Genomic DNA, 14753 nt, shown 5'->3' with positions numbered 1-14753 from the left:
CTTAACTTACCCCATTCCCAGCTGCAGCTGGCTGTGCTCAGCCTGGGAAACTGTGAGTGCCCATCCTGAGAGCCCAAAGCTACAATGTCATAGAGAACTCTGAGCACTCCATGTGATGTTATTTGGTGGGGGAAAATAAATGTTTGTGGATGTTTAAAAGTTCTAGTGTAAATATTTGCACAAGGGAGTCTTGCAAGAGCAGTGGGACACCATCAGAAGTTGTGGGCCTTAAACAAGGAAGAGTGCATCTAGGAGTCCAGATTTTAAAGACTGTGTATGTGGAAACACATATGCATTGTGTATCTCTGCTGGCTTTACATGGGGATTCAGAATTTTTACTTATCTACTAAAAGTAAAAGTAAATATATAATAAAGAAGGTTTTCTACTGGCTGACTTACATATAACAATCAATTAAATAAATATGAAATTGTTTGATATTTTTAAAGAATGCTATATAGTTCATTTGCCTTAGTACCTTGATTCTGTAAAAAGATAAATTTAAAAAATCAGAAAGGGCCTGGAGAGATGGCTCAGTTTCTAAGAACCTTGGATGCTCTTGCAGAGACCCAGGCTAGATTTCCAGCACCCACATGGTAGCTCACAAACCATCCATAACTCTGGATCCAGGGGATCTGACACTTTCTTCTGACTGAATCTACTGACCTTAAAATTCATTGCAAGTACCAAAAAATTAGATGATGGATAGACAGATAGCTATAGATGAATAGATGTAGATGAATAGTATAAATAAATAGATAGATGATAGATATGCAGCTAGGCCTTAGATGTGTGTGGAATATTTAAAGACCATACCCTCTTTGCACAGTAGTAGTAGTAATTATTTTGTCATAAATGCATTTATAATTTACTAATGTGTTGTAATACATGTTGAGGTGGCTAAGGTTCTCTTTAAGAAGTGTTCAGTGAAACACAAAAACAAAAACCACTATGCACATCACTACCTGATATAAGACTAAACTAAGAGTGAGCAGTGGTCACATTGGTGTGATTCTGAATATGCAAAGGAAGGAGAAGAGCTGAGTATAGATAAATGCAAATTTTCTTTCTGTATCCTCAAAGTTTTGGGTCCAAGACCTCAAGGATACAAAATCAGTAGATGATTTTACTTCCTTACGTAAAATGTCAAAATGTTCCCATAAACCCTCGCACACCTTCCCATGTACTTTAAACCATCTCTAGATGACATACAAACACCTACCATAATATGCATGCTATATATGTAATGTTATGCTATGTTGTTTGGAAAACTGACAAAAACACATCTAGCATGTTCTTGGAAGATGGCTCTTTTCCTCAAATATTGACCCACAGTTGGTTGAATACATGGATACCAAACCCACAAGTACAAAGGGCAGGAAGATCCTTACTTCCTACTCATCTGGCTCCTCTCTTACCCATGAGACCAACCAGAGAGCATGGCTCTTATCTCATGGGAAGAGATACTTAGCAGCAGCACCCATCCTGTCGGAATCTCAGCCAACATGAAGGAGAAGGAAAGAAGGTCTCTTCCAGATAATCAAATGTCATCTTTTGGGGGAAAAAACATGTCATTAGCTAAATAGAACAAAGCTAAACATGGTGGGTAGTCCTGATCCTGGTGGCCACTTCCCCAGATAATCAAGAGAGAAAAACAGATGTCATGAAGGACACGTCATAGTCTTTGTGCAGCTGGTTAAATGGTTTTTGTTTCTCTGAGTCTGTTTTTTCTCCTCAGGAAGAATGGCTCTACATAGGGCCATCTCCTTTCTGCCTCTGACATATTTTATGTTATTATTTCATCTCATTTAAGATCAGTCTCACAGGGTTATCTATGAATGCCAAACTGCCTCTCCTCAGAAATAATGCTCCTTGCTCCATATTTCTAATTATTAAAAACCTTACCATTCAAAAGACTTGTATTAGCCTTAGAGTTGGAATTTTAACAAATTCTCAAGCTCATGTGTCTCAGGAATAAGTAGCAAATCACTGCTGAATTGGAGTGAGTTTATTTTTCTCCATACAGCAAAGCTTGTAGTACAACACTCTCTAAAGCTAGAACCAGTCGGCTGGATAGATGTGCACTTCCACCCAGGCTTTTTCAAAAAAAGAAACAAGGACACAGCACATTTTCCACAGTTGGGGCCAGGGGCATGGGGACTGCCTCTGACTTGAACTCTGATGTGCCCCCCCCCCCAATTTGGTCACTTTCTCTTGGCAGGGAGGCCCTGTGGGCACACAGAGGAAGGGAGTGCAGGCTACTCTAATGGGATGTGATAGACTGTAGTCAGATGGTGGGGGAAGAGCCACCCCCCACCCCCCAACCCCACCTCCCAGCCCCATCAGAGGCCTGGGGGAGGGGAATAGGGCAGAAGAGGGAGGGAGGGTGGGAGCTGGGAAGATATGAGCAAGGTGATAACAATCAGGATGTAATGTGAATAAATTATAATAAATTAAACAAACAAAAAGGAACAAGGAGTTTCACTAAGGCACACAGAGAGTAAGCCTGAGAATGGATGTCCAATACAACATCCAGGATACCTATGATTGTATAATATAGAGGGAGAAGCAACAACTTTGCTCCACTGCTCTCAGTGAGGACTCAGGACACGGGAAGTTGGTGGGATGTGGGAATATATGAGACATGGGATGATTGTAAATGTTCCCTATAAGATAGCCACATGACCTCTGTAAGCCCTGACTCTATGAGCATCTCCTTTAGCCCATATTTGATCTTTATCTAAAAATTAGCTTAATTAGAATTTTTCTTCTTGACACCCAAGTAAACATTTCAGTTGTGTTCAGGGGTTCAGCACATTAGGCGTTCAAAATACTAAAGAAATACAGAAATGTCAAACCAAATTTGGGGTCTTGTTCCAAATTTTAAGATGTACAAATTGGAGCTGAGAGGAGAGAGCCTGCTTTAGATCCCTGACTCCTACGAGTTCATAGTCATCAGCCTGAGATGGCCATGGGGTGGGGCCGAGCGTTATTAATTGGCTCGAGGCTCGCCTTCTGCATCCGCATGAAGCCAGGCATAAGATTTGAGATAGCTGCCGGGAACCAACCCAGATATGATTGTCTGTTAAATCAGGGCCCATCTGGGTACACAAACTGTTTCAACAGCTTGACAGCGGCAGCACAATCTCCCCATCTGTGTTGACCAGCAGAGAAAAGTTGTATGAATACACCCAAACACAAAATCCTACAAACCCTGTTTCTTCTACCCCACAAAACGAACTCAGAAATCTTCTTCATCCAGATTGAAATGGAGTCTTGCTAAATTGATGTATTGTGCTTGGGTCACTGTGAGAGGCTAGGTAACGACTGGTAGACCACCTCCAAGCATGTGCTTGCTTCTGAAGCATAGTTATGGGATGGAGAGTTCGAGTGGCAGAGAAACATGCTCTTCAGGCATCCCCGTTCCATCCAGTAAAGGCTGTATCAGTACTCCATCACTTTAGGATTTACTCTCTTCCTTTGGGATGCTCAGCTGAAGTAAATAAACACACACAAAACAATAATTTAATAGACTCATCCTAATAGACTCTTAGCAAAAAATAGGAGTCCTTTTTCCTTTATTAATGAAGAGATTGAAGTGGCCATCCTTAGCATAGCAAAAAATAGGAGTCCTTTTTCCTTTATTAATGAAGAGATTGAAGTGGCGCATCCTTAGCAGCAGCAATAACTTCTTAGTTGCTCCTCACGGCCCATCCCCAAGCACACAAGCAAGCAGTTCCTCTAAGTACCTGGCCTGGTTACAAATACGTGGTGAGTTTCAACTGACAACACAACACAGCAGCATCAGCAACATGATAACCCCGCCCATGTAGAGGCTAGTGGGAGGGGCTTCTTCCCACTCTAGTGCATCTCTCCTGGGGTTCCCTGTTTTATTCCCAAAGATGTTGTGGCCTCTCCTCTCTAGACTTATCCACTATTATAGGAAACTGTGAAAATATTTGTCTTGGCTCAGCCCACCTTATCCCTGCTCCCACTTTTCTCTTGTGTCTTGACTTTCTGTCTGCTTGGAATTTTAATACTTTCCTGAACACACCCTGCTCCAGCATGCATCATGATCTTTGCAACCTGTTTTGGGTGGATAGTCTTACCTCCTCCCCTACTTACCTTTCCTACCCTAGATCCAGTGTTGCCTCCTGTGTGGATTATTGCACACTTCCTTAGGAAAATGAGTCACCACACAGTCTATACTCCCATAATGCTTGGGCTGCTCCTCATACATACTAGCTGTGCCAGCTCTGTTTCTCCTCCAGTGTCTGAGATTCCAGAGACTGTGAATCACTTTGTATCCACCCATTGTAGGTCCCTCTGTTACAGTGATAAACACTCTGAGCAAAATCAGCTTGGGGAGTAAAGGGTTTAAGTCTTACTCTTCCCGGTCACAATTCATTATTAAGGGAAGTTTAGGGCAGGAACTCCAGGCAGATGCAGACAGGAATCATGCAGCAGTACTGTTTGTTAACTCACGTTCTGGTTTACAGGCTCATCCTTAGCTAGTTTCTCACATAGTCAAATCCAGCTCTCTGGGTATGGTGCCACTCACAGTGTGCTGGGCCCTCCTGCAGCAATTAATTATCAAGACCACCCCAAGCTGATGAGGACAGTTACTCAATGAGCACTTCCTATACAAGATTCTAGGCTGCGTCAAGTTGACAAGGAATGCTAACTAGGACACCACCTGAATTAATGAGCACTTAGGAGTACTGTTAGTTAATGATTTTAATGCTGGATTCTTATTTGAACTTTTACTTGATAACATCATTCTCCAATTCTTCTATGGGACATAGCTGTAACAAGAGAGGAAAATAATCAAGTCACATTGTAACACACACACACACACACACACACACACACACACGGAAACATTGTATCAATTAAAAAATAAGACAAGAGCTGGGGCTAACAGAACAATGCTTAGCATGCAGGTAATGCATATGGCTCTGGGTTCAATCTCCAGTACTATAGTAGTTAAATAAATAAAGACTCAATTAAAAATAGAGGAGAATTGGATATTAATTAGAATTGGAGCCTACACAATTTATCCCTGGTAACTAACAAGTGAAAAACGATAAAAAAAAATAATAATAAGAAGAAGACGACACAGGACCTCTTTTATATGCAAAAATGTCCAGAAAGCATGAGATAGAGCCACCGCCATCTCTAATACCGAAGGACCCTGCCTTCTTGGTAGGTGACTTAAGTAAAAGATAATTCTGAAAGGATCATGACAATGAGTGCCTAAAAGCCCCAGGCTGAAGATTCTCAGGAGTATACCTGAGAGAAGTCCATTCATCTCTGTGGACAGTGAGATGGTCACCAACAAGAATGGCTCATTAATGAGCTGGCTTACTGTGGGACCATCGACACAGTATCACATGGTGACCAAGAGCTTGGGATCGGCTGCCAGGCAGACTCAGTCTCTTATCAGCTATGTGGCCTTAGGTAAGTTAATGCAACTTTTCTTGGCTCGCTTTTCTCATCTGGAAACGGTGAGCTGGTCACATTAGCCATCTCATGAATTTGTTGTGAGAATGTAACGAGTTAAACTGTAAATCAGTGTCTAGAAAAGAATAAATAACCAATAGATGTCAGCGCTTTCTGTCGCTCTTGTTGTCTGATCCTTTTTCAGTGCATTTGTTGGAAGACAGGCTGAAACTTGGGCCTAAGACTGAAACTGGGGACTAGGATCAGCCATGTAAATGGCTCGCTTGGTCATAGGTGCTGCAAGGCTGAAAGGATGTATGTGTGTGTGTGTGTGTGTGTGTGTGTGTGTGTGTGTGTGTGTGTATCCATAGTTTTTATTTTTAATCTTAATCTTTTGATTTTACCAGTGAAGACTCGGGAGCCAGGTGCAGGGGTGAAAGCCTGCTAGCTCAGAGAGGCAGAGAAAGTACCCGGCTGACCTTCTTCTTCTGCCAAAGTCCCACAAGGAGGGAGAGCTGCTTCTCCACACCACCTCAAAAACTCCTCAAACTCCATATTCCTCCCCTCCACTTCCTGTGAGCTTCTCTGTCTGCCCTCCTGACTTCCGCTACTCTCTATGGTTTTTTGTATGTTCACTCCTTGTCAAGTGGTCGCTTGCTCTGCCTCTTGACCCATGGTTGACTTTATTTGAGCAGAAAGCTCTTGTATTAAAGGTGTGTGCTAGGGCTGAGACACACCACCACTAGAAACAGGTTCTTCCTGTAAACTGAGATTCCAATAAATCTCAGGGCTCACAGCATTACTGAATATCCTACAACATATATGGGGCAAGTTGAAATATGGGGGAAGAGAATTAGAATAAATCGCCAGAGACAGCTATAGGCATTATTAAAGATGGAAGACAGACCAATTACCTTCACCCTTTTTTGAACAAACGGCTACTGTATGAAAGCTATAATGCTATTCCTCATTCTGCAGAAAGTAAGAATAACAAAAATATAAAGCATAGTTCACGAGTTTCGTGTTTAGTTCTTGGGACACTAGAAACACACTGCTTTCTACAAATGGCAGGTGGTTCTAGCTCCCCACCTATAAAAACCATTTAGTATGCTCACAGCAAATTTTGTCTCTAAATTCACATTAGCAACATATGAAGGAGGCTAAATTGAATCCAAAGTGGGGTGGCATTCCTGTCCCTGGAGGATAAAAACTTAATGTTGTTCAGATTTCAGAGGATATTTTTGTTTTTGTTTTTGTTTTTGTTTTCTCTCTCTCTCTCTCTCTCTCTCTCTCTCTCTCTCTCTCTCTCTCTCTCTCTCTCTCTCATTTCTTTTCTCATTAGAGTCCTGGCCATGCAAAGGGTCTCAGCACATTTTTTGGTCATTGAAGTCATCCCAGCTCTCATCCCCAATCTTAGTAAACACAAAAAAAGACGCCTTCAAGAGCTGTTTTTTGTTTGTTTGTTTGTTTGTTTATTTTGAGAAGCCAACTTAAATCTGTGGGTTCTCTCCAGCTGTCTAAGTCTCGTATGGATGGGCTAAGCCTGTTTTTCTTTACCAGACACATCCTCATTAAGCCCTTTAGAATGCTGATCCAGCATGTGCCTTGTGCTCTGCCACCATATTTTGAGTCCATTCCAGAGCTGAGAGGCAGCTGACCTACGCATAAACACAAAGACAAAGTGATCTCATAGCCAGAGGAAGGATGCTACAGCCACTTGTTTTTCCTTAGCTGCCACAGACCACCAGGCTGCACCTGTGAAGGGTCGAGTGGCATGCCCCAAAGTGCAGGCGTGGCCACCATGGCTGTTAAGTCCTGTGCCCTCTGTCTTGTTTTTCTAACTGGCTGGAAAACGCTGGCTAAGCAACACAATATGCTTATTACATCCTCTCTGGGCTCAGAGTCATGGACGCTATTCAAATAGAGAAGTGACCCACATTTTGCCCAGGTTGCATTTCTGCGACATCCGGTAGCCCTACAGAAAGAGTTTCAGGAGGGAGAGGAAAAGGACGACAAAGGCCACTAAGAATCATGTTACTGTCCTCCTTCTGGCTGGTGTAAAATGAGCTGCAGAGTGGAGGTGGCCAATCCATCTGCATCTTCAGTATGCAAAGCAAGACTTCAGTATGCAAAGAAGAATCTGAGGGCTGTAATTGTTCAGCTAGAGGAAGGAGCTGCAACCAGGAACCTCAGCTGCCCCAGGGATAATGAACTAGGTTAAAAAGAAGTAGACTTTTTACATGTAGAAGTGAATTGTTGGTTGGTGCAGCTGCCTGCTGTCCAATTCTACAAAACAACCACAATTGAAAAGGGCATTTGTTTTTCTAAAATAGAATCAACTTTTCTTCCTTCTTTTTCATTTTTTCTGGGAATGGAACCCAACTCTGTGCATGCTAGGTGTTAAGTCAGGGTTCTGTAGAGAAACAGAACTGATTGGATATGTATATAGGATACGGTCCAACTATTCCAAAAATGACTGTCTCCTGATAGAAAGTCCAAGAGTTGAGTAGTTGTTCAGTTCACAAGGCTGGGCGTCCCAGCTGGTCTTTGAGATATGCTGGAATTCCCAAGAAGTAGGCTGTAATGTTGGCGAAGGAGCGAGCTTGCAGCAAGACTCAGGACAAGCAGGCGAAGAGCAAGCACTTGCGCCTAGCACATCCTTCGTACAGGCTCCAACCAGAAAGTGTGGTTCAGATTTAAGGCACATCTTTTCACCTCAAAAGATTTGGACTTAGGGTGGGTCTTTCCACTTCAAATAATTCAATCAAGAGAAAAATTCCTCATAGGTGTGCGCAGCCACTTGGGTTTTAGTCAATTCCTGATGTACTTAAGTTGGCAACTAAGACTAGCCGGCACCCTAGGTAAACATTCAACAAGTCCTCTAACCTCTGGACAAGATATTATATTTATATTATGAAAATTACTCATGTTATTAATAATAGTAAGTGTACTGCTAACAGTGTAAACACACACACACATACACACACACACACACACACACACACACACATGTATATCACCTAGCGTGCACAAAATTGGGTTCAATTCCCAGCAAAGATGAAAAGGAAGGAAGAAAAGCTATTTCTATTTTAGAAAAACAAATATCCTTCTCAACTGATTATGGTTTAGTAGAACTGTATAGCAGGCAGCTTCACCAACCAACAGTTAGCTTCTAAATTTAAAAAAGTCTACTTTTTCTAAAACCAAGTTTACATAAATACACATATATGCATACATATAATTCTTTCCAATAAAAGTGCTGATATTGCTTACTTCCTGATTGTAAGTACCAGTCCTGATGCAGGTGATGAAAACACTGAAAGAAGAGACATGAGACATGTGGTCCCTACCCTAGAGAAGTTCATAGGGAATAAGGCAAGAGAGATGTAAACAGAAATATGGACTGTAATTTTATGTTCAGAATTTCTGTTTTGAAGTTTGAACTGGACAAGGAAAGAAAGAAGAAACCCTACACGGGGGGTTGGGACAGTGCTAGTTAATTTGGCTTCTAAGGTGACAAGGCTATGGAGGAAGAGGAGGAAGAGGAAGAGGAGAGAAGCACATTGCTGACAACAGTACCAGCTGCTGAGAGACCCTGAATCTTCTGGACCCTGAAGAGTTTCACTGTCTTGGGGGATGGGATGAATTGAGTCAGGATGGAGCTGGTCTGGAACCAGCTTGTGAAAAGCACTCACTCAGCAGACCACTGCTGTGTTCTCACTCTGCTCTGCCCAGGTGGTTTGGGAACAGTACCATTGTCTCTGTCAATAGTGTAAACAAGGAATCTTCCAGTGCTCCCAGCTCCCAAGAAACTCTCGAGTACATGAAAGGACAAACAGTTACAAATGTGAGAGTAGGAAATGATGCTTTCTGAAGTGATGTAGCCACACTCCCAGAACGTGTTTCAGTGTAAGCAACCAATGCCTTTTAAAGCGTTATCATCTTGGACATTGAAATACGTGGAACCTGTTATTTACAAAAGACTTTATGGACAATTACCATACTTCCTGCTCTGAACAAAGCACTGGACCATACAAAGTCAAAGAAGGTCCTGGCCTGTGCTTCCAGAGGGTGTGGCTTTCTCAGTTCTCTTAGGAAGTATCTATCCCCCATGTAGTGGAAATGGTGTCGAGTTGATCCTTCCTGGATAATCTCTTTAGAATTCCTTAATCTGCCTTTCTTTCTGTATAATGGAAGATAGTATTCATAATTAACCACTCCATGGAACGTGAGCAAGGTTGCCCTCATGCTGAAGTTTTAATTTTGATTTAAAAAATAAAAATTTTTTTTGGTAAATCATAGTTCAAGAAAAATCTGGAAGCATTCACACAACTCTGAGCAGCTTTTGCATACAAACTGTGTTGCAAGGTAAAGGGTGTTACTAGATTCGTACTCTCAAAAGACATGAGGGCGCCTGAAAGCAGATGCATTCTGCTGCAAATTTGGGGCTATCCTGTTTTCAACCGGCATTACATTTAATCCTTCCTTAGTTCTCAAAAAAAAAAAAAAAAAGAGCCTGAATTTATGTTACTGTGTGTTAAAGTATTGGCACTGGCTCTCCTGGTCTGAACTAAAGGCCTGTAAGGAAAGACACACCTGGCAGATGGCTGTCACATGAAATGTTTGCATGCTATATAGCTCATTATATGGTCCAGGATGACCATATAGATAAGATATAAGAAATCACAGTCACAGTAGGGAATGTCTCATTTCTTCACATTAGCTTGTTTTTTGGTAAGAAATAGGTGAAATGATGAAACAGTTGTCTTTAAGAAATCTGAGATGAATGGAAAGCCAGTATTTTCCAGAGTAGTGGATCAGCAAATAGATGTGCACCGAGAAGGTTTCCCCATCTATGGGTTGCATAGTTAACAGTTTATTCACAGAAGCGAGGGGAGTTACCCTTCCCTATCTCCCGCCACTGCAATGTATGTTCACAATGACCAACTTGAAGGGTTTCGGGGCACCATGTAAACAAGCCCTGGGTGTGTCTGGGAGGTGTTATCTACTTTAGCTGAGGTAGGGAAGATCCACCCTAAATGGGGTGGGTTATTTCCAGAGACTGCGGTCTCAGGCTAAGTAAAAGGAGGGAAAGCTGACTGAGTGGAAAGTCGGAAAGTGTTCCTCACTACCTGCTTCCTGGCAGTGTCACCAGCTGCCTCCTGGTCTGGTCTTGCTGGCTTTCCTGCTGTGAGGAAACATTTCCCTGGAACTGAATGCCCAAATAAGCTCTTCTTTATGGTGTATTTGTGGATATTTTCTAACAGCAAGAAGGCAAGTAACTAAGGCATCCCATAGGACTGATCTGGCAAATCTGTGGTTTAGCCTGCACTACTGTGTCTCCTTATTCGTTCTTACTTCCTCCCCCTACTTTTGTCTCAGGGGGCCAGCTTCCTTCAGTGGAAGTCAGTAAGTATTCCGTGCTGCTTGTCTTTTCTCATTCAGGTTGCTTTTTCCTCCTCTAAAACACTTCCTAGCTCCTTTTGCTGTGATGAGCTACCTTTTTCTATAAGTTGCCTTAGTGCATAATAGAATACTATAAGCTGGTTAGTTAATAATTAACAGAAACTGTTGGTTCGTGATTCCAGGAGCTGGGAAGCCCAAGGTCACGGGAGATGCATATAACGAAGAGTACTTTCTTACACCAACATTCTAAAGAGGAAGGGCAAACAGGGTCGAAGATACATATGGATGTCAAATGTGTTCCCAGATAGTAGCATCACTGTTCCATTGATGAGAGCAGGCTCTAACTTCACAGCCGCATCACCTCTTAAAGGTCTCGTGCCTTCAAAAGTTAAAAACTATGAAAGTAGCGATTACGTTTCAACAGGCTGTTAGGAGACAAACAATCAGAACACAGGAGCCACCAACTCCTCTCCTTCATGGCTGGGAAAGACAGATCATACTGAAGGGGTGGGGGTAGCGGAGGAAGCAGTAACAGCGCAGGTGCCCCCTGAAGGCAATACTTTACCACCTTCCATCTTGCAAAGTGAGGATGAGCGCGAGGTTGACGGGCATGGGTTTTAGGAGCCCCTACAGTAAATGCAGTGGGATCCCTGGGTAGGGTGAGGCGACTCTGCTCTTTTTTTGGAGAAATGACGGGATTAAGCATGGCATCCATTCACGATCTTGGTTCCGAACTTTTTGCATTTCCTAAACAGCTTTACTGCGCTGCCCGCACGTTGACATAAAGGGGATACGTGGAAAGCAACTGGGAAAGTGGCTGTTTGCTTTGGAAAGGAGCGCTTTACATGTTTTCCTCTTAGGGTGTATCGTAGCTACCTTCACAGCTCCGCCCGATCAGCTGCCATTTGCCTGCACCCACTCATTCATTCCTTCATCCCCTGCTTACTTCCGAGAAGGAATTAGCTTTGCCGAGTGAAAACAACACCGTTGCTATGAGGAGAGGAAACAGGCAAAGCTGCGTGGATGATGGGCTAAGATGCCAGGGTTACAATTTGAAAAGAAGGTGGCTCTTCCATCTCCTCCTTTTCTGTGAGTAGTAAAACTAAATCGGTACTCACCAAGTCTTTCTACCTCGTACTTGAGATGTTGCATCCCAACTATCACCAGTCAGATAGTCTGGCGATTTTTTTTTTGAAATAAGTATAAGAAAATTAGGTGCCTCGTTTCTAATTATATAATGAACAGAACATGTGTGAAGAGTGAATTGTGGAGAGTTTTGTTGTAACTGACATAGTTTAAGTTAAAATTTTATTTTGTTGTTGCTTTCCTTGATGAACAGCAACAACAACAACAACAACAAAAACAAAAACAACCCCGCATATTTCCTTTTTTTTTTTTTTTTTTTTTTCGAGACAGGGTTTCTCTGTGTAGCCCTGGCTGTCCTGGACTTGCTTTGTAGACCAGGCTGGCCTCGAACTCATAGCGATCCGCCTGCCCCCTGCATATTTCTTTGACATAAAAACCTTCCAAGTGCAATCATTCCCGGGCCCTCCTACCTCTCTCCTTCCTTCCCTCGCTTCCTCCTCTTCTTTCTTTCCTTCCTTCCTCTCTTTCTTCCTTTTTCTTTCTGGACCTACAACACAGCCGCTTTTCCTCCAAATGGTTTCCATTAATTATTTGCTTTCTCTCACTCTTGTTTCGCACCTCATTTGGCCAGCAGATCCCTGTATGATGAAGGGTGGGCTGCGGCTTTAGCAGAAGTTTTCCAGCGCTGTGTCCCCAGTGGTCTTTCAAAATGTGTTTAATTAAAGCAAAAGAAATAGTGGACCCATTGTTCCGGATAATCGGTGAGAGGTCATTTACATGAGGGGACCCTGTGCTGTGGGAGAAGAAAGTGGCTCGGTAGAATGCCCTCTGGCTCCACACAAAAGGTCTGTCTTTCACAGGCTGCGTTTCTCAAGCTCCCAGTTTTTTAAGACAGTAAATCTGAGCTATAGAACGCTTAAATCTGTTACCAATCAGAACACTATCTTTGAAGCTCAAGCTGGCGGGCCTTCTCTAAGGTTTAAGGTCGGTAAGCATTTGGAGGGACCAAAGCAAGGAAAAGAGGCAGAACCAGTAGGAGGAAGGGTGGGGGTGGGGTGGGGATGGGGTGGGTGGGGGTGGGGACGGGGTGGGGTGGGGATGGGGTGGGGGTGGGGTGGGTGGGGGTGGGGTGGTGGGGGTGGGGTAAGACAGAAACAGGACTACATTTAGCTCTATTTGAGGAAAAATAATTATAAATTGGAAAAAGTTGTTTCGTGGCAGACTATGTCTTTTTTGCCTCTAAAAGTCAATCAAAACGAAGACTTAATTTGCACACTTATATTATTCTTTCAAATCCCACAGGCATGTAGTTGCACTACCTTTCCTTCTCTGGTTACTATTTTAAATCCTAAATCATTTTTGTTCAAACAAGTTTTTGAGAAAGACTTAGTGAGTTCCAGACCTAAACATTCTAAGCCATAATTGCTTTATAAATGAAAAACTTAGACTTTGTTGATTTTTTTTTCTTCGTTGGGGGAATTCTGCTTAGTATTTTATGCCAAATGCCCAGAGTTGAACTCAATCCAATTTATCCTTCATTTTTGCCATGTGACAAAAATCTGAGATTCATACAAAACAAAGGATACATCTGTTTTCATCAGCTATTTCTTAACTTTTATTGCTGAAGTTTATTTTTGAAACTGTTTTGTCTAGACAGCATTTTTGCTAGGCATGATTTATTACTCGTCATGTGCTCCAGAAATTATGTTCCTGAAATCATGCAAACTGATTCATAAATAGTAAAGATATGAAAATGTCTTTCTTGTACTTTGGTTGTGTGGTTTTGAAACTGTTAAAATGCTTGAAATTTTTAGTTATCAATGAGTAAGAAAAAAAAACTTTTAATTACCCCAAGAGAATGTATAAGGACACCAAGACATGCGTGAGGGGGAAAAGAGAAGAACTCCTTTAAGCATAAAAATGTTTCATGCTGATGATTCAACTCAGAGTTGAGGGAACTTTCACCAAGCCTGAAGACCTAAGTCAGATTCCCAGGGCCCACTGGTAGAAGAAGAAAACTAGCTCTCACACATTGTCATGTGTTTTCACACATATGATATGGCATGCACACACCCATAAGTAAAAAATTTAATTTATTTGCCTCAAAAATTAGAAGATTAGAAACCCAAGGGAGATAACTAAGATTTATGTTCACCTTCTACATTATTCTGCCAGGAAAAAAAAAACTTGGGAAGGGGATACGGGATACTTGCTCTCTCATTATTCTGTTAAAAATGAGTCATCTTTTAGTAGACCTTTGATGTCTACTTTCTTCACCAGTATTGTGCATGTATTTTACTGATTATACATGTGCTTACAATGTGCTTACACGTATACATACATGGGGTGTGTGTGTGTGTGTGATGTGTGTGTGTCTTATGTATGTGTGGTATATATGCATGTCTGTGTGTGTACAGGTTAAATACAATCTTTTACCAGCTGCCTGGTTATTCTTTATCCCAATCAAACTGACACATAAAATTGGCCATGATAGGCATATATCAGAAAATGAAGGGGAGGAAGCATTTCTTATAGCCAAGGTTTGCCCTAAAAGAAAGTGCCTTTTTCTAATTGAGTTGTCAGTGAATCTCTGGAAAAAAGGAAAAACTCCTTAAATAAATGGCCACAAGGGCCAGCAAGATGTCCTTGCTGGGCAAGCCTGACCGCGGGACAATCTGAGGTCAGTCCCTCGAACCCATGGTAGAAAAAAGAGGACTGACTCCTGAAAATCATCTTCTGACCTCCACATGTATATCATAGCATACATATGCCCCACACATCTCTCTCACAAATAGTAACAGGTATTAATTGTCTTAATTTA

At 42.1% G+C, this 14753-nt stretch overlaps 1 protein-coding gene across 5 annotated transcripts in view; it reads left to right on the top strand.

Annotated features, from left to right (window-relative positions):
- Positions 1 to 14753, top strand: part of VEPH1 (ventricular zone expressed PH domain containing 1) — a 221601-nt gene that overhangs the window by 70880 nt on the left and 135968 nt on the right. The gene's annotated exons all lie outside the window — the stretch shown is intronic.

This window comes from Acomys minous, assembly GCF_964271855.1.
Source record: "Acomys minous genome assembly, chromosome: 19".
NCBI lineage: Eukaryota > Metazoa > Chordata > Mammalia > Rodentia > Muridae > Acomys > Acomys minous.
The sequence above is the reverse complement of the archived record's forward strand: the minus strand, read 5'-3'. Positions and strand labels throughout refer to the sequence as shown.